General features: G+C 44.7%; 1 long non-coding RNA gene across 1 annotated transcript in view; it reads right to left on the bottom strand.

Annotated features, from left to right (window-relative positions):
- LOC140728206 (uncharacterized) overlaps positions 1–18,669 on the bottom strand; it is a 43,523-nt gene extending 24,854 nt beyond the window's left edge. The window contains exons 1-2 of the long non-coding RNA XR_012099014.1: positions 18,561–18,669; positions 11,665–11,801 (exon numbers count right to left, since the gene is read on the bottom strand). This is a non-coding gene — a long non-coding RNA (uncharacterized lncRNA). The remainder of the gene's footprint in view (positions 1–11,664; positions 11,802–18,560) is intronic.
- Positions 18,670–21,173: the final 2,504 nt, after the last annotated feature.

Genomic DNA, 21,173 nt, shown 5'->3' on the forward strand with positions numbered 1-21,173 from the left:
CAAGACCGGCAGCATAAGAAAGCCGGCATCACAACCACTAGTCGCCAGATCGCTGGTTTTGCCTGTGTGGTAATTAACGTTTCCCGGCCGCTAGGACCATGTGTTCTAAGTTCTGCTCCAGTTTTAAGGTTTACCTATGAAGCTCAGTGTCAAGGTCCCTCCATTTGTTCAATGTTCACGTCCGCGTAAGCATCCGAACTCAATCTCTGTGCCTGTGTCCTGCTCTTGAGTTCACTTCAGTTGCTCATTGCAACAGAACGATCTGGCCACAATGGACCCAGTGGACATGAATCCACTGCAACAAGCCCTCGCCAGCCAGGGCTCCCTACTGGGTCTGCATGATCAACTTCTCCGGGATGTCATGGAGAACCTCCGTTCCCTGTCTGCTAACCTAACTAAGATCGGCGACCAGGTGGACCGTGTATCCAGTCATCTGACCCCATCCACTCCTGGAACTCTGTCAAACCAGCCCAGACAGGCTGTAGTGGCAACCCCCTACGTGTCAGCAACACCCCCGCCAAGAGAGCCTCACGTACCTGAACCAGAACACTACACTGGGGATCTGGGGATGTGCTAGGCCTTTCTTCTGCAGTGCTCCTTGGCGTTCGAACTACAGTCATCCACGTACTCCACAGATAAGTCAAAGATTGCTTATATCATGGGGTTGTTGCGGGGAAGTGCCTTAGCGTGGGCTACAGCTGTCTGGGATAATCAACCGGATATCTGCTCTTCTTTCCCCACCTTTATCACAGAGATGAGGAAGACCTTTGACCACCCCGTCCGTGGTAAAGATGCCTCTAAGCGTCTACTCACTCTCCATCAGGGCTCACGCAGTGTTGCCGAATATTCCGTGGAGTTCCGGACGTTAGCAGCTGACTCGGGATGGAACGATGAGGTACCCAAGGGTTATTTCGGAATGGTCTCAGCAACATGGTGAAGGACGAGTTGGCGGCAAGAGACGACACCGACAGCCTGGATTCATTGATCTCCCTAGCCACCAGGTCGGACAATCGTCTCCGAGAACGCCATAGAGAGAGACCTGGTCGTTCACCACCTTTGGCCACTCCACAGCACTCATTACCGTCTCCCACCAGAACAAGCCTGCTCCTAGAATAGCTTCCAGCCCGGCTGTTTCCACCGCCCCGGGAGAGGAACCCATGCAGCTGGGGTGGAACTGCCTTTCCCCCACAGAACGACTACGGAGACTGAGAGCGGGTGAGTGTATATATTGCAGCCAGTCCGGCCACTTACGAGCTACCTGTCCTCTTCGGCCAAATAGGGAAGGCCTGCCAGGAGAAAGGGGGACCCTGGTGAGCCAGACAACATTCCCTCCTGTTCCCCAAACCCGGATGCAGATCCCAGCGACTTTACGTTACAACCAACAGTCTCTGCCTCTGTCAGCTCCAGTGGAAACCTTTTGGATGAGGACATAGCCTCCCGGGCCGGAATTCCTCGGGAGCCGTTGAGTACCCCTCTAGAAGCCCAGGCACTGGACGGTAGACTTCTGGCCTGAGTCACACACTGCACACCACCCATCTCTCCTTCTCTCCGGGAACCATCGGGAGCAGGTACAATTTAACTCAATTTCCTCTCCTCAAGCTCCTATACTATTTGGGTACCCCTGGTTAAGCCACCACAATCCCCATATTGACTGGGTCACCGGGAATATAGCCAGCTAGAGTCTGTTTTGTCACTCCACTTGTCTACAATTGGCCCTGTCCCCTGTGAAAGTCACCACGACCTCGTCTGCCTCTGAAACCCCCGGCTTGTCCAAGGTTCCAGCAGAGTATCACGACTTGGGAGAAGTGTTCAGCAAACAACGGGCTCTTTTCCTGCCTCCACACTGACCTTACGATTGCGCAACTGACCTTCTCCCCAGAGCCCCTCTACCCACCAGTCGGCTGTATAACCTGTCCCTGCCAGAAAGGGAAGCAGTGGAGGCTTACCTCAATGACTCTCTCGCGGCGGGCATTATCTGACCCTCATCTTCCCATGTAGGCGCAGGTTTCTTCTTTGTGGGGAAGAAAGATGGCTCACTGCGTCCCTGCATTGACTACCGTGTCCTGAATAGCATCACCATAAAGAATAAATATCCACTGCCCCGTATCAACTCTGCTTTCGAACCCCTTCATGGAGCCACCATCTTCTCCAAGTTGGACCTACAAAGTGCCTACAATCTAGTCAGGATAAGGGAGGGAGATGAGTGGAAAACAGGTTTTAACACCCCTCTTGGTCACTTAAATACCTGGTCATGCCATTCGGACTCACCAATGCCCCCGCCGTCTTCCAAGCCCTGATAAACAATGTCCTTAGGGACTTTATTAACCGTTTTGGTTTTGTTCAGTTGGACGACATTTTGATCTTCTCCCGCAGTTTTCAGGAACACAACTACCATGTCCGTCAGGTTCTGCAGAGGCTTTGGGAGAACAAGCTATTTGTGAAGGCTGAGAAGTGCGAGCTTCATGTCACATCTGTCAGTTTCTTAGGGTACATCATCAAAATCGGGCATATGAGGGCGGATCTCGAAAAGATCCAGGGCAGTGGCAGAGTGGCCAAAACCCACGACACTCAAGCAACTCCAGTGATTTCTGGGGTTCGCAAACTTTTATCGTCGCTTCATCAGGGATTACAGCCGGGTGGCAGCGCCCCTTACTCGACTCACCTCTCCTAAGACCCCTTTTCACCGGGACCCCGAAGTGGACGCTGCCTTCTTAGAGCTGAAGAGGCATTTCACCTCTGCTCCCACCCTGGTCCAACCTGACCCAACCTGACCCCTCTCGCCAATTCATTGTGGAAGTCGACGGCTCCGACTCTGGGGTGGGGGCGGTCCTCTCCCAACGCTCCGTCCCAGACCAAAAGCTCCATCACTGCGCCTTCTTTTCTTGTCGGCTATCCCCCGCCGGACAGAACTACAAATTAGGGAACCGGGAGTTACTGGCTGTCAAACTCGCTTTAGAGGAGTGGAGGCAGTGGCTGGAGGGAGCAGAACATCCATTCATCATCTGGACTGATCACAAGAACCTCGCATACATGCAAACCGCCAAACGCCTGAATTCCCGCCAAGCCCGTTGGGCATTATTTTTTGGCCGTTTTAGATTCAGCCTCACCTGTCATCTGGGGTCCAAGAACGGGAAGCCCGATGCTCTCTCCTGTAAATACAGTTCCGAGGAGGGGCTTCCCAACCCCGAGACCATCCTTCCATCATCCTGTGTAGTGGCTGCCCTCACCTGGGAGATTGAATCTATAGTCAAAAAGGCCCAACAGACTCAACCTGACCCAGGCAATGGACCCCCCAATCGCCTTTTCGTGCCTGACTCTGTTCGGTCTCAGGTTCTCCAGTAGGGGCATAATTCTCATTTTGTCCGCCATCCTGGAATCGATCGAACTCTGTCCCTTCTGAAGAGACATTTGGGGTGGGGTGGGGGTACTGTTACGGTCCTGATCATTAATTCCCTACCTTGCTCCTAATTTCCTTTGATTGTGCCACAATTCCAACCATTAATTTCCCAATTGCTTCTAATTCTCTTTGATGATGGCACACCTGGTTTCCATCAAGACCTGCATCATGAGAACCCCGGCGTTACAACCACTAGTCGCCAGATCGTTCGTTTTGCCTGTGTGGTAATTAACGTTTCCCAGCCACTTAGGACCATGTGTTCTAAGTTTTGCTCCAGTTTCAAGGTTTAGATAGATAGATAGATACTTTATTCATCCCCATGGGGAAATTCAACATTTTTTCCAATGTCCCATACACTTATTGTAGCAAAACTAATTACATACAATACTTAACTCAGTAAAAATATGATATGCATCTAAAATCACCCTCTCAAAAAGCATTAATAATAGCTTTTAAAAAAGTTCTTAAGTAGTTTACTTAAATACATTGAGTCCTAACCCCGGCACTTTAACATATCTTACTCCTGGCGGTTGAATTGTAAAGCCGAATGGCATTGGGGAGTATTGATCTCTTCATCCTGTCTGAGGAGCATGGCATCGATAGCAACCTGTCGCTGAAACTGCTTCTCTGTCTCTGGATGGTGCTATGTAGAGGATGTTCAGGGTTTTCCATAATTGACCGTAGCCTACTCAGCGCCCTTCGCTCTGTTACCGATGTTATACTCTCCAGTACTTTGCCCACGACAGAGCCCGCCTTCCTTACCAGCTTATTAAGACGTGAGGCATCCCTCTTCTTAATGCTGCCTCCCCAACACGCCACCACAAAGAAGAGGGCGCTCTCCACAACTGACCTATAGAACATCTTCAGCATCTCACTACAAACATTGAATGACGCCAACCTTCTAAGGAAGTACAGTCGACTCTGTGCCTTCCTGCACAAGGCATCTGTGTTGGCAGTCCAGTCTAGCTTCTCGTCTAACTGTACTCCCAGATACTTGTAGGTCTTAACCTGCTCCACACATTCTCCATTAATGATCACTGGCTCCATATGAGGCCTAGATCTCCTAAAGTCCACCACCATCTCCTTGGTCTTGGTGATATTGAGACGCAGGTAGTTTGAGTTGCACCATATCACAAAGTCCTGTATCAGTTTCCTATACTCTTCCTCCTGTCCATTCCTGACACACCCCACTATGGTTGTGTCATCAGCGAACTTCTGCACATGGCAGGACTCCGAGTTATATTGGATGTCTGATGTGTACAGGGTGAACAGGACCGGAGAGAGCACGGTCCCCTGCGGCGCTCCTGTGCTGCTGACCACCGTGTCAGACCTACAGTCTCCCAACCGCACATGAAACCTATGAAACCTCGACTCTCCGTGTCAAGGCTCTGTGTCAAGATCCCTCCTGTGTTTGTTGTTTAACGTTCATGTCTGCGTAAGCATCCTAACTCAGTCTCTGTGCCTGTGTCCTGCTCTTGGGTTTGCTTCAGTTGCTCATTGCAACAGTGAGAGAGAAAAAGTAAGAGAGAATGACAATAACGGACACAAGGAAATCTGCAGATGCTGGAAATTCAAACAATACATGCAAAATGCTGGTGGAACACAGCAGGCCAGGCAGCATCTATAAGGAGAAGCACTGTCAACGTTTCGGGCCGAGACCCTTCGTCAGGACTAACTGAAAGGAAAGATAGTAATAGATTTGAAAGTAGTGGGGGGAGGGGGAAATGCGAAATGATAGGAGAAGACCGGGGGTGGGATGAAGCAAAGAGCTGGAAAGGTGATTGGCAAAAGGGATACAGAGCTGGAGAAGGGAAAGGATCATGGGACAGGAGGCTTCAACCTGATGGCATGAACATTGACTTCTCTAACTTCCGTTAATGCCCCTCCTCCCCTTCTTACCCCATCCCTGACATATTTAGTTGTTTGCCTGTCATCCATCTCCTTCTGGTGCTTTCTCCCCCTCCCCCTTTCTTTCTCCTGAGGCCTCCCGTCCCATGATCCTTTCCCGTCTTCATCCCACCCCCTCCAGTCTTCTCCTATCATTTCGCATTTCCCCCTCCCCCCACTACTTTCAAATCTCTTACTATCTTTCCATTCAGTTAGTCCTGACGAAGGGTCTCGGCCCGAAACATCGACAGTGCTTCTCCCTATAGATGCTGCCTGGCCTGTTGTGTTCCACCAGCACTTTGTGAGAATGGCAATAATCTAGTTTCATGAGATCCACAGGTGCCAGTGCCAGACCTGTGCTAACTGTGATTCTGACTGAGACAGGCTGATGGACTGACAGGAATTTATTTTTGGTAAAAAGCCTTGCAACTGAAAGTTCAGAGAAAAGGGACAGCCAGTTCTTTGCACAGACCTTGTCACCCGCAAAGATCAAAGCCAAGGAGCACTACCATTGTACAGTAACCTTGTCCATCATCAGTCAAATGAAGGAGGTCAAGTTGAGAGGCTGGCATTTTCCAGTGATCGGTAACTTTATGTAATTGTTCTCTTTAAGTAAATAGAGGACTGAGGCAAGCCTCTGCAGCAGAAACAACTGTCAAGGGAGTAATGAAGAGGACTCTTGCTGTTAGCTTCACAAACACTGTAGTACAGGAATCTGTTTTAGCGTGGATCTTAATTCCCACATCATATCCAATGACTCTTCAGTCTTTTCCTTTACTGATGGAATTGAGTGAGGAAAAGTGACTTGTGAGGAGTTTGATTCCCACCATGGACTGGTTGGGATGAACGCCCCTTTCTGTCCCATCCAGTCCATGTTCACTTCTCACTGTTGCCATTGGGAAGGTGCAGGAGCCTCAGGTCCCACAGCATCAGGTTGAGGAAATATTAGGTTCCTGAATCAGAGTGGATAACTTTGCTCACCTCAACTCTGAACAGATTTGCTGCCCTTGTGTTTCTAGCTGGTGGAGGTGGTGGGTTTCGAAGGTGCTGTCTAAAGAATCTTGGTGAGTTGCTTCAGTTTACATTCAGTTAATATTTCTAACTAACCTTTCTTAAGGTCCCTTTTACCAACTTTGAACTGTGATCCAAGCATGGTCTCAATTCAAGGAAAATGTCATTCACACACCCTTTTAGATAATATTTAATTCAAGAGTTAGAAAAGGAATTCCACACCAAAGTGATTGAAAACAACGCAGCCAGTGATGGAGTCATGAGTCTTGGCAACAGACAGCAGGCAGAAATGGAGGAAAACACGTGTCATAGACAGAAGTAAGGCTGTACAAGCCAGGTCTTGAAGTTTTGATTTGGAAGAAGTTTGTAGACCAGAGCCACTCTCAACCTGCAGCATAGGGGTGAAGGGTGAGCTCATTGCATTAGGATACAGGCAGCAGAAATTGGGATTAGTTCAAGTTTGCAGGAGGCACAAGGCAGGAGAACATTCCCAAAGAGGGGAAAGCCTTCTGAAGGTGGGACAGCATACCCAAAGCAGGAGAGAGTGTCCTAGGCAGCTGAACATCCCCAAGGTGACAGAGGATTCCCAAGGTGAGAGTGAAATCCCAAAGGCGGGAGAGCATTCCCAGAGTAACATAGGATTCCTAAGGTGGAAGGGAAATCCTAAAGGCAAGAGAGTATTCCCAAGGCAGGAACATTCCCAAAGACAGGCAAGCTTTTCTAAGGAAGACAGATTCCCAAACTCATCATGAGGTAGCAGTTTTTAAAAAGAATTTCTTTGCCACCTCCACATCTTGCTTCAGATATATTCCATTTCGAAGGTTCTTGTAAATTCAAGCTTTTGCAGCTGCTGAGAGTTGTGATATATGGAGAAACATAAATTACTTAATAGGGCCAGGTAAGATACCAGAACAATATTATCAGATAAGCAAAGGCTAGCAGGCACAGATTGTGAGCTTTGAAAGAAGGTTTGGAGAGCTGCCAATGCTTAGGGAATTTGCGGCCAAGGTATTGTACTTGTTTAAACCTCAGTCAGGGGTTGTGCCATGAAGACAGCAGGGAAGGAACTATGATGAGTCCTGGAACTCCTCAGCCTAGTAAGGTGGAAGGTTGATTAAGATATGTTGAGATTGATTAGTTTTTTATGGGGGCCATTTTAAGAACCAGAGATGATCACTGGGAGTACTTTAAGTGGTGAGCAGCTCACCAAGGGCTCCCTGATGCTGTTGTGGGTGGAAGCTGTGCTCCAATATGCATCTTAAAATTAGCCCTGTTTACCTATAGATATTATCTATAGATCTGTCAAAGGAGCATGTAGTCACAGAGTTGTGGTGAGACCCAGCTCAGATACAAGCCCTTCAGCAGTTACCAACTGTTAAATATCTATTTACACTAATCCTACATCAATAAAATGGATCCTACATCAATCCATTTTATTCTCCCTAAATCCTCATCAACCTCTCCCTGGATTCTAGTATCTACACACTAGGAGTTATTTATAGCAGTCAATTAACCTACCAACTTGTATGTCTTTGGGAGGTGGAGGAAACCAAACACACAGTCACTGGTAGAACATGCAAACTTCACAGAGGTAGCTGCCAAGGTCATGATTGTACCTTGGTCTCTGGTGCAATGAGGCAGCTGAATCATTGTACCAGTCTTGGGCCCCTTACCTGAGGAAGGATATGCTGGCAATGGTGAGGGTCCAGAGAAAGTTCACAAGAATGGCCCGGGAACGAAAGGGTTAATGCATGAGGAGTGTTTGATGGCTCTGGTCCTGTACTCGCTAGAGCTTAGAGGAATGAGAGGGTACCTCACTGAAACCTATTGAATGTTGAAAGGCCTAGATAAAGTAGACATGGAGAGGATGTTTCCTACAGTGGGGGAGCCTAGGACCAGAGGGCACAAACTCAGAATAAAGTCCTTTTAGAACAGAGGTGAGGAGACATTTCTTTTTCCAGAGGGTGGTGAATCTGTATAATTCATTGCCACATGGCTGTGAAGGACATGTCATTGGGTACATTTAAAGCAGAACTTGATAGGTTCTGGATTAGTAAGGGCGCTAAATGTTTTGGGCAGAAGATAGGAGAGTGGGGTTGAGAGAGCAAACTTGATAGGAGAAATGACCTAATTCTGCTCCTATGTCTCATTGGCTCACCACACTGGTAATGTCATCTGATTCAAATGTCAAGGGTGTGGAAGTCTTTTGTTTTAAATATTATTGCATGTCTACTAAGATATCATAAAGTATATTTTATAAATTTACTACAAATTTAAATAACATTCATCTACAGTGAAAGCAAAACCTGAGTATATAATTAAGGTGTAGCAGTGAAATGCTGAATGCTGAAGGTGTTGGCTTTAAGAAAGGATGTTGATCTAAGATCATGCATGCCTTCTGACAAAGTCCTGACAGCTTTTCGGTATTTCTTTATTATCTCTTAACAGGGAAGGAAGAAAAGGGCTGAGCTCTTTTTACTTATCGTCCAAGTACTCTCTAACCCTCTTTTCCTACAAGATGACCCTTTCAAACTCCCTCTTGGCAACAAATTTTCAGAAGATGTAAGGAATGGAAACAGGCCCCTCATCTACACTGACCAAGATGCCTTTCTGAGCTCATCCTATTTGCTTGCATTTGTCTCAACTAAACCTTTCCTATACAAATTTCGATTGACAAGGCTTCTTGGAAGGCTTCACCATTTTAAAGACTGGAAATTGTTGCAGTTGGAGGTATGGCGAAGGGAAACAACTTAAGGAGAAGGTCTCTGGTTAAAAAATTAATGAGCCAAATGCCTGACATTTTTTCTGTTCCGGTTTTCAGACTGCTTGCTGCATTTCCCAGGCATCGGAAGGGAAATGTGCACAGTAGGGGTATGTGTCCAATACTGATTGTGGGCCATTGCTGCACATTTCCCCTGCTTCTAAAGCTACCTGACCAAATACCCAAGGATTGAACAATTATCCCAGCCTGAGTGTGTGAAGCCTTTCTTTTCCTGCCATGAACTTATCCAAAACCTGCTCTGAAATACTGCTCACACCACTTCTCCTAGTATCTCAGGACTTCCTTCATCCATGTCCCTGCAACTGACAATCTCTACTATCTAGCCAAGGTCTATTGCCAACGTTCATTACCCAATTTCTACAGTCACTTCATCTCTGACTTATCCACATCTCCCTCCTGAGCACCAGGAAGTTGCCCCTTGACTTTCTTTCCCACAAAAGCTATCTATTTAGTTACTTAAAATTTACTTCCTCACGTGCCTTGGTAGGATTTGAGCTCCTCTCTAGATAATATATTCCAGCCTTCTTATCCAGATCTTAACCAGTACTGTGTGACTGCAGCAGGAGCATCAACATCATGATCCTGGCTATCCTGGGGCGAGGTACCTCGCCATTTGGCCATTAGCAAATCTGCTGCCTCACTAGAGTTAGGGACCCAGGCTCGATCCAGAGCTCCTCCGTTGCCCTGCTCACTCTGAGACAACGTGGGTTTCCACCAGATGCTCTGGCTTCCTTCCAAACCCTAAAGGCCTGCAGGTTGGCAGGCTAACTGGCCGCCGTGAGCTGCCCTGGGTGTGCGGGTGAGTGGTCGAATCTGGGGGAAGTTAGTGGAAACGTCTGGAGAATAAAATGGGATTAGTGTAAGTGAGTGGTAGAAGATCAGCATGGACTCAATGGGTCGAAGGGCTAGCTTCCATTCTTATGACTCTATAATTCTCTTTTCCTTTGTTCGATAGACAATAGAACAAGCAAAAAGGAACACCCTGCTACATCGCTCTGTCATGACACCCAAAGTTAACCTCCATGTTAGTGGAAATTACCGATTTGTATTTCTGTTTGATCTTGCTCTTTTCAATTTAATTGTTATACCTAGCAGAATCACAAGTAGACAAACAAGAAAAAATCTGCAGATGCTGGAAATCCAAGCAACACACACAAAAGGCTGGAGGAACTCAGCAGGCCAGGCAGCATCTATGGAAAAGAGTGCAGATGACGTTTTGGGCCGAGACCCTTCAGTAGGACTGGGGGGAAAAACGTTGAGAAGTTGAGTTAAAAGGTGGGGGGAGGGGATGGAGAAACACAGGGTGATAGGTGAAAATGGGAAGTGGAGATGGAGGGGTGAAGTAAAGAGCTGGGAAGTATATACACAAAAATACAGTAGGTTAGCCAGTCCTTTCAGGTACAAGCACTCAAAGTCTGGAAGGATAAGTCAGCAGTTCTTCATTTTGTACTGTCTGAACTTAGACAGAATGTAGGATTGCTCAGTGAACGTAATGAGGTGCCCTGTAGCAAAAGGCAATGCTACAAACTTCCATGGCTGAGCCAATTTGGACCACCTCCAGCCAGTTGCTTGCAAATATATAGAGAAATTATATGCTTGTAGGATTGAGGCTATTATTGTGCTTCATAACGTGTCTTTTATGAAGGTTTTCATAGCGGGGGAGGTAGTGGGGATAAACTCCCACTACCTATTAAATGTTTGCAATGGCATGTGCCTCAAATAGCCTCTGATAATCAAATTCATCTTCTGGCCTTCATGTGTGGCCTAACTACTAAGCCCAGTCATACCACTTCTACTGACAGGCGGGTTACTGGCGCCTTAAAACCAGTCAATTTGGGCAGATTGGGCTCGTCCTATCATTGGCAGCTCATCAAAGAGAAGGAAAACTCTAATTTCAAACCTCCACTGCCTTGCAGCTATACTCACTCATGGGAAAGGCTTTGGGAGTAAACCCCAAGGAAAAATCTGGAGCTGGAGCCCCTAAGGCAATACTACATTCAAAACTGACTGGCAACTCCTGCGACGCCACTGGTGCCAAACTGCATTGGTCTCCAACGTTCCTTTAGTTTCATCAGCTGCACGGAGAGGGGGAGCTGCTTGCTCCCCATATTGTTCTGCCCTGGCTTGTGGATCATGCAGATAGCCGTGACGCAACGTTCATGGTTGACCCAAACCAACGGAGGGCCTCACAATTTTATGGAAGTGTTGCATGTTAGGCTCATAATTTGTAAAGCAAAGCCCATCGATTTGTCGTTATGGTGGCCTAGTGCGGTGCAGTACAGAGTGAGCACCTCACTGGTAAAGGTGCTGGTTTGAGATGGAGTAGAGTCATGGAAACAGGCCCATTGTCCCACCAGCTCTGCACCAACCGTCAACCACCCCACTCATACTCATCCTATATTAATGGCCTTTCTCATTCCCTCCACATTCCCATCAGCTCAGCCCATATTCTGCCATTCACATACAATGCCAGTTACAATGGCCTGTAACTTGCAGTCCACATGTTAACCTCAGATCCTGTTTGCCATCTAAGGTGGATTTAAAGGATCTGCTGACTTTAATTGACAGCCAGAAGATGAGATCTCACCTGACCAGTTTTTATTCCTCAGCCAAACTCCAACCAAAGGGTGGTTTCTGTGGTGTCCGTTGGACTTTGTTGTGCAAAATTAATTGTTGCCCTTCAAACACTTCAATGATGCCTAATCTTCAAAGGCTTCTCTTGGGCTGTAAAGGAGAATCTGAGGTCAGAAGTGTCATTGTAATGTAGCAAGAATTAAACATCGTGACTGGTTTGGTTTCAAAGGCAGTTAAAGGTGAAGCACTACATTTTCTGCTCATCATTTTTGCATGAAAGCATGCTTAAAACTAATTCTTTATTATTTCTACCCTAATTGAAAATTATTCTGAAAGGGTTGTTGCGTTATATTGTATTGTGATTTAGTGAAAAATATGTAATCCACAATATGATTCCATCTGAATGTGAAATAAATAGTTGAGTTGCAACAATGCAATGGAGTTCAAATAATGCTGGATCAATCCAGTTTAGGATTAAATACTGTCTCTGTACATTCCATTCATTGTAATGCCCCTGATCGGGTTAAGATCCAGGCGTGTTTTGGGTAGCATTTCTCACCATGAAACTGGAGTTCCAGGTAATTGGAGATCCCGTCCTTTCTTGTACCTTAATAACAGGCTGCTGTGGATATGCATTCAGCTTTTAGCTTTTGATGGTCGAAAATGAGGGTCTTTGTTTGAAGCCACTGCCAGGTAAAGGTGTACAGTCAGCACTTGAGATAGATCATATATCCCCCATAAGCTAAGCAGATGGAAGGTTCGAAGCTTAGTCCCTGCAGTATATCAGTCAGCATTAGAGACTACCCTTCCCAATGCTAATTTTTCCCATGTCTGTTCTTTAGATTTTAGTCTGATTAGTTATCTTATCTAAGACACATGTTTCTTTGAAAGTTGTGCAGTGTTGTGTTGTCAAAATCCCATCCAGAGGTACAAGCTTCTGGCCCTTCCTTCTCAACATTCTTGCAGTGTGAATCTGTTGTAAATAATATTTTGCCTACTGGTCCTTCTTCAATAGGCCCTGCACACATGTTTAGACAATGGGGAATCTTGATGGCCTCTTGAGATGAATGGATTAGTGGCAAGTGACACTTGTACCGCTCAGATCCCAAGTAAATCATCTCTACAACCAAGGGGCGTAACTGACTCCCTGTGATTCTTTGTTGGATTACCATCATTGCTTCCCTCTATGTCAGTTCACAGTTGTCTCTCATCCTGGGCTTAAGGTGCTATATGGCCAGACCAACTGCTTTCTGAAAGGAGAAAGACACATGGATGAAGGAATGTGGTAATCCATCCATCTTATGATGTTGGCTCAGCTTTACCTCCTCTCTCCTACTGGTGTTGCTCCACAGCCACGGGTGCCACAGTAGCTTAGCAGTCAGCACAATGCTCTTACTGATTGGGCCATTGAAGTTCAGAGTTTAATCCCAGGGTCCTCTGTAAGGAGTGTGTCTGTCCTCCCCGTGGAATGTGTGGGTTTCCTCCGGGTGCTCCAGTTTTCTCCAATAGTCCAAAAACGTACCGGTTAGTAGGTTAATTGATCATTGTGATTAGGCTCCGGCTAAATCAGTGTTTGCTGGCGGTGCAACTGGAAGGGCCTATTCCGTGCTCTATCATTACAAAAATAATTAAACTGCCTTGTTATTTGCAGTGGCTTATACTCTCATTTACATCCTGCTGTCCCCATCAACCCATTTGGCCAAATGACCACCAGAACATTCCCTTGGCAACCCTGTTCTCACCGCACCAAAGATACTCTCTTTGTCCAATCCATTCTTCTCCAACTTTTTTAAAACCTTAAACCCATTCTTTTAAGAAGGGAGTCTGACCTGAAACATTAACCCCATTTCCCTCTCCACAGATCCTGTCTGACCTGCTGGGTGTTTCATTATTTTCAAGTTTTATTTTCATCCAAAGCCAATAAGATTCTAAGAAAAAAAGAGTGTGATGATGTCATACAGCTCCTCATGCCTCAACTACTATTCATCAAGTCCAAGGCAGATCTTTTATCTCAGCACCAATTTCCTGGATTAATCCCCTATTTCCTGATTCTTTTCATATCTAAATTTACTGGCTCTCTAAATTCTTTTTGGGAAAAGAATCCCAATGTTCACTGCTATCTGAGTGAAAAGATTTCTTCTCCCACTACTCTGAATGGCTGACTCCTTATACTGAGACCATGACCCCTTTGATTTTAAACACCCAAACTAGGCTCAAAGGTTCACTTATTAAAGTATACAACTTGAAATTTTTCCTCTCTGGGTAGCCATGAAACCAAGAAAGAAAAGAAAGGCAGCACAATCATCAACCCCCCCCCCCGCAGAAAAAGCAAACAAAAGTGGAACAAGCACATCAACCAAACCCCACTCCCCGCATAAAAAACTACAAGAGAGAATGGGTGAAACACACAGAATATAAAAAACTGTAAGGCTGAAAAAAGTCTATAATCCAAGTCCACATCCAAAACGCAGAAAACCTGGGCAACAATCTCCAACATGCCTTTCCCTCTCCGCAGCAGAGTGATCAAGAGATCAAAAGCGCGGGGCTCACCTCGATGTTTCAATCTCCCTCATCGCTTTAATCGGCGAAATGGAATTGAACATCAGCTTGCTCCCCATCCTACAGCCAGAGACTCATTCCACCGAGATGTAACACTGAGTGTCATAGGAAGTCATTCCTGGCTGTGGCCATCAAACTTTACAACTCCTCCCTCGGAGTGTCAGACACCCTGAGCCAATAGTCTGGTCCTGGACTTATTTCCACTTGGCATGATTAACTTATTATTATTTAATTATTTATGGTTTTATATTGCTATATTTCTACACTATTCTTGGTTGGTGCGGCTGTAACGAAACCCAATTTCCCTCGGGATCAATAAAGTATGTCTGTCTGTCTGTCTACAGCCTGCCCATACTCATCACCTCTGCCTCCTGGAATCCTCTTGAAGACTGCAGAGCGCTAGAACACCCAAAGAGCAAATCACAGGCTCCACCAGTTCCAGAATCACATACAAGATGGAAAACAAACATAAAAGACATAAAAGAAGTAAAATATATGGTTTCATGATCTATCCAGAAGATGTCGAAGGGAAATAAAGCTCCATAGCAAGCTCCATCGGAATTATGAACATTTCTACAAATTCTCTCTCATTGTCTTAACTCAAAAGTAAGAGCCCTGTCTGCTTATTAAAGGAGTCTGGCATGGCCTCTTTGACCCTTTCCCATTTTTATTGATGCACCATAGAAAATATCCTATCTGGATGCCAGTGACAGCAGAAAACTACAGAGGGTCGTGGATACAGCTCAACACATCACGGGAGCCAGCCTCCCCTCTATTGACTCTGTCTCTGCTTCTTGCTGCCTTGATAAAGCAGTCAGCGTAATCAAAGGCACCACCCACCCCGGACGTTCTCTCTTCCCTCCCTCTCATTGGGAGTTATGCCTCCATGCTCAAAGGCAGTTTCTTTCCAACTGTTATAAGACTAGAGGAACTCTTGACCTCACACTCAACATCATTATGACCTTGCACCTTATTGTCTACCTGCACTGCACTTTCTCTGTAACTGCATCACTTTATTCTTCATTCTGTTCTTGTTTGACCCAGAACAACTCAATGCTCTGTTGTAATGCACTTTTGTGTTCTCACTTTAACTCAGTACATGTGACAATAATAAACCAACTTATCTATCTACCTACATGTTAACTTTCACAAGGTCACCTAAGTTACAATGCCCATAAGAAATAGGAGCAGAATTAGGCCATTTGGCCCATCATCTGTGCTGTAACATTCCATCATGGCTGATCCACTTCCCTCTCAGCCCCAGTTTCCTGCCTTCTCCCCGTAATCCTTCACACTCATATTGAATGATCTCACATTAACTCTGTCTATCTCCTTGCCCTTACACCTCACCATTCTATATCCCTTTTGAAAGCTTTTCCACACCATCCTCAAAGCACAGGTTTGCATTGCAAAGTGTGACATTTGAATATACCACACATTTCACTGTATGTTTCAATATACACGTGATATATAAGTGAATCTGTATTGAATACCAAATTTTGCGAATAAAGTGATATTTTTGAAATAAAATCAGCACAGTTCTTCAGGCTGTATGCTGCAGTTACATAAACAAAAGGATCAGGAAGACAGCACGAACACTTTCCATAGTAAAGTCACTGTTAATTCATCCTGCAGTAATTCCCCAGACCTGCCCTAGAGGAATAAACAGAAGTCAACAAATTTACACTTGCCCTTCGTGACTGATTCAGTCAGAACATTCATTCCATCTAATCTAACAATGGTCTCTCTTTTCAGCTCTAAAACATCACATATTATAACACACTTTTTGGTCTCTTTAATGCAGGCCAGGACTACTCAGCCACACTGCTGACTTCACAACAAGAGGGCGTACAGGAGTGAGCTATGCCAACTGGTGGAGTGGTGCCGCAGCAACAACCTGGCACTCAACGTCAGTAAGACGAAAGAGCTGATTGTGGACTTCAGGAAGGGTAAGACGAAGGAACACACACCAATCCTGAGAGTGATCAGAAGTGGAGAGAGTGAGCAGTTTCAAGTTCCTGGGTGTCAAGAACTCTGAGGATCTAACCTGGTCCCAACATATCGATGTAGTTACAAAGAAGGCAAGACAGTGGCTGTACTTCATCAGGAGTTTGAAGGGATTTGGAATGTCAACTAATACACTCAAAAAACTTCTATAGTTGTACCATGGAGAGCATTCTGACAGGCTGCATCACTGTCCGGTATGGTGGGGGGGGGGGGGGGGCAGGTACTGCACAGGACCGAAAGAAGCTGCAGAAGGTTGTAAATCCAGTCAGCTCCATCTTGGGTACTAGCCTACAAAGTACCCAGGACATCTTCAGGGAGGGATGTCTCAGAAAGGAGGCATCCATTATTAAGGACCTCCAGCACCCAGTGCATGCCCTTTTCTCACTGTTACCATCAGGTAGGAGATACAGAAGCCTGAAGGCACACATTCAGCAATTCAGGAACAGCTTCTTCCCCTCTGCCATCCGATTCCTAAATGGACATTCAATCTTTGGACACTACCTCACTTTTTTTTAACATACTGTATTCCTGTTTTTGTATTTTTTAAATCTATTCAATATACGTATACTGTAATTGATTTACTTGTTTATTTGTTATGATTTTAATTTTTTTCTCTCTCTGCTAGATTATGCGTTGCGTTGAACTACTGATGCTAAGTTAACAAATTTCAAGTCCCGTGCCGGTGAAAAAAACCTGATTCTGATTCTGATCCACATGCCTTTAGTTTTGGACCCAAGTCTCCCAGGCTATCACTCAGACACCAACATCAGGGGTAACAAATGCACTGGCAGCTTCCCCCTCTGCCTGCCCAGCCTCACAGGAGGAAAACTTCCCACAATGGTGGAGACTGGCACATGTGATGTGAGTTGACAGGCCTGAATTGCCCTTGAGGTCAAACTCCTATTATCATGTAAATAAAGGCCCTTTTATCGCCGCTCACAGAAGCAAAATCCAGCCAGGAGCAATTCTCCACATGTTCTATACGCCCTGAAAACATTTTGAAAGCTTCCCTGGTGGAAGTGGGGGAAGGGCAGGAGAAGGGACTGTCAGAGATGGGGAAATGGGTAATGTTCACGTCCTCAAATCAGTTGATTTGTAAAGACCAGCCTTTGAAAATTTAAAAGAGTTACTTCTTTACTCCGGTAAGTCTAGATGGAGGAAGTGAATGGACCAAATCTCCAGATGCTTTTCAAGGTGGCTGGTGGTCAGTTTAATAGATACTGGTGAGTTAGTGAGGAGGCATAAGGCATCTACAATAGCAGGACCTAATTTATCCTAAACACACCATCATGAACAGCTAAGCAAACAAGGGTGAGGGTAATCTGGTAGAGCCTTAAGCAAGAAGGTTTGAGTGTCGTCACTCTAGTCAGAAGTACCGGAAGCATAGCCACAATGCTGGAGACCCAGGTTCAATACTGATATCGGGTGCTGTCTATGTGGAGTCTGCATGTTGTCCCTTTGACCATATGGGTTTCCTCTGGGTGCTTCAGCTTCCTCCCACATTCCAAAGACTTGTGGGTCAGTAGGTATTGTGAATCACCGCATTGTACAGTGAGTTGATGGGAATGTAGGGAGAGTAAAATGGGGTTAGTGTCAATGGGTAGTTGATGAACAGTGAGGACTCTGAAGTGAAGGATCTCTTTCTGTGCTGCATCTGACACTATTTTTATCAGACTCCATTGAAATAATGAAGGATTATTGCATTGTGGAGATTTTATCTTTTAGATGTGGTGTTACACACTAAACTGTTTTAGTTGGAGAGATTAACCCTACTTTATATAAAGCCAGAGAAGTGCACACTGCAGCCTAGTCTATATAATTTCTAAATCAACACCAAGAAGGTTATTTTAATGGGTTCTTGATATGCTTGCTATCACTTTTTCTATATTACAATTGTCCCTACATTTCAAAAAAATTCCATTGCTTATGACGTTCCAAGGTCACAAAGTTACTGCATAACTAAGTCTTTTTGCATTGTTATGTATATAAATATGCTTTTACTCATCAGAAAAATTTTATTGCTTCCCTTAAATGTTAATACTTTATACTGATGCCAGAGGTGACTGGTTGTGTATTTTATTTTTCCATTGTTTTTTAAATGTTCTTGAAGTGTTAAAAGAAACATAAGATTAGTTGAAATATTCTCTGACAATTCATTATCTGAATTCCTTTATAAGTTCATTTTTTGATTCTGTCTGTTTAACTTTGGGGAAAAACAGTAAACTCTAGTATCTTATACTAGATTTTGATGAATATGCGACTGCATGTAGAATATTGCAATATGCAAGATGGCACCAGAGCATGGGATCTCACTGCAAGCTGCTGCCTGCAGATTCTACTCACCCATCTACAGGGGACAGTGGAACCAATCTCCCATTCCTTCCCAGAGACATCTCCTTCAATTCACACTCTCGCGGCAGATTTCATTGCAGAATTGCTAACAGTGCTTTACTCCCTCCTTTTTCATACTGGGCACTGAGCCTAATTGATGTTTCTCTCTTTATGAATCAATGACTTAAACTTGGAACCTTCCCATTTTTATGTTACTCAGCACCGTTTAGAAGCAGAGGGCGGGGGATCGAATGTTGGATCATTGAGGATGCTTGGCAAATAATTTACTGAATTAGTGACTGCTTCAACATGCTGTAATCAACAGGTGCCTATAAAGTGTATCCTCAGGGGAATGGTATTGCTTAATAACCAGTTCTTCTACTTCCGCTTTGCGTTACCTGTCTGGACACTTTCTCCTCATTCTTGCGTACTTAGGACCATTACAACGGCTGCAGGATAATAAATTAGTCATGCTTCCCTTCATATCCTACCTCTGAAATGTTTAAGGATATCATGAGCTTGCGAAGTGAGCAATGTAAATGAAAAGTTCACAATAGCAATGCATACGCTTCTCCTATACTTTGAGAGGTCATGGGCCAGGGATTAAGGAGACATGGACACATCCTTAAATAATTTCCTCTATCTGCTCCCATGACAGAGATTGAAAAAGAGTCTCTTTTGGGAGTTTGGTTGGGCATGTAAAATAACTAATCCTGCTTAGCATAGCTGACTGATTGCAGCATGGGCTGCCCTAATCAGTCCTCCTTGCCAGCCCCTGGAGATTGAATCAACTTTCCACACTCAGGCTGAGATCAGTGACAGCCTAGACTGGGGACAGAATCCATTGGATCTGCCTCTCTGCTTGATGAGGGGAAGTTAGATATATTAAGGAGGCTGAAAAGTTTCAAAGATGTTAGATAATGTAGACTTTCATTGCCAATTGCATGAAATGGCTTGTTTACATCTGTAATCTTCTTTGTCTCAATACTCCTTGAGTTCATAATCTAGACTTTGGAAGAAGAAACGAACAAATCTTAGGGTCGGTAGAGAGATACAGCATGAAAACAGGTCATTTGGCCCATCAAGCCCATGCTGACCATCACACACACTCATTTTTACACCAATCCTATAATAGCCCATTTTATTCTTTGCCAATTTTCCTATCGATTTGCAACAAATTCAACCACTCACAAGGGACAATTTACAGCAGCCAATTAACCTACCAAACCACAGGTCTTCAGGACAAGGGGGGAAATTCATGCAGTCACAGGCAGAACATGCAAACTCCATGAGTCTTAGTAAAGATAAAACACGGAAATTAGTGTATTGCTGTGAAAATCCATTGGGATCACATGTGTCCTTTAGAGGAGGACAAGGACATCTCCCATTTTTACCCAATGTGGCCTCTATACAACTAAGACCCACTCCACAGGGTAGATATTTAGCTTTCCTGTAAGGAATCCAGCAAGCCACTCTGCTGTACCATAACTGCAAGTGATCTTGATGAAGTTATGATATTCATATTGATGAATTATTTGTGTAACTTGGATTCAACAACAGAGCAGCTTGAGGTGAAAACAGAAAATAATTTGCTGGAAACCTGAACCAAAATACACAGTAATTCTTGTTTTATTTACTTCAGCTCGTGGCTCAAAATGGAGTTCAGGCCTTTGATGACCTCCTGACTCCATTGTCCTCTGAAGGTGATGGTATGGTGGCAGTTCATCAAATGTTTCTGTATTGCATTCATAATGCTGAAAAGACAGATTAATCTTTAAGAGGTCTTGTAGTTCTCTTTGTTTACCTAGGTATTATAAAGAAAGAATATTTGGCTACCTTTGCCTTTCATGCCTTGGGACGTGTTTGACAATGTTCTGATCTGCAGTCATTATTGTTATGTAAGCAAATGTTGTGAATTTATACATGGTAAGGCCCTGCCTATAGCAAGGAGATAGGCAGTAAAGTTATTTTGAATAGGTAGGCAAGGATATCACACACTTGAGTTCTGTTCTGATATGTTACAACAATTGTAATCCATATTTTGTCAAAATGAAGGGAAACCATTCCAAGGTGGTTTACAGAGGTATTGACAGACGCAATCAGATGTTACACCAAAGAATATTTGTGGAAGAGTGACGAAGAGGGTCTTCAAAGTTGAAGAGTGTTGAGAAGAAATTCAAATCCAAGGACCTATTTGGTTGAAGCCAGGTTTGACACTGGGAGTTAGGTAGGTACATCACTCTGCTGGGGACTACAGCGGAGGTGCTATCTGCTGAGTCAGTTAAGTTCACCTAATTTGCAAGAACACTGGGTTACAGTCCCAGACTGGGAGGCAGAATTTCATTTGTTCTGGCTGCCATCATCACTGATTGTTTGAACCAACATTTTGTGCCAACTGCTAAAAGGAAACTTAAGTTAGTGGATGACCATGAGAAGAAGGCTACTCAGACAGTGATAGAAAGTCGAAGAGGATACAACATGAAAACCGTCCCTTTGGCTTATCGAGTACTTGCTGACTTTCAAGCAGCCATTTTTACACTAATCCTCACCTAACCCTTTTTATTCTCCATCCATCAATCTACAGACTAAGAGTAAGGTAAGGTGGACAAATAGTCTACCAAACTT

Source organism: Hemitrygon akajei, chromosome 5, assembly GCF_048418815.1.
Source record: "Hemitrygon akajei chromosome 5, sHemAka1.3, whole genome shotgun sequence".
Taxonomy (NCBI): domain Eukaryota; kingdom Metazoa; phylum Chordata; class Chondrichthyes; order Myliobatiformes; family Dasyatidae; genus Hemitrygon; species Hemitrygon akajei.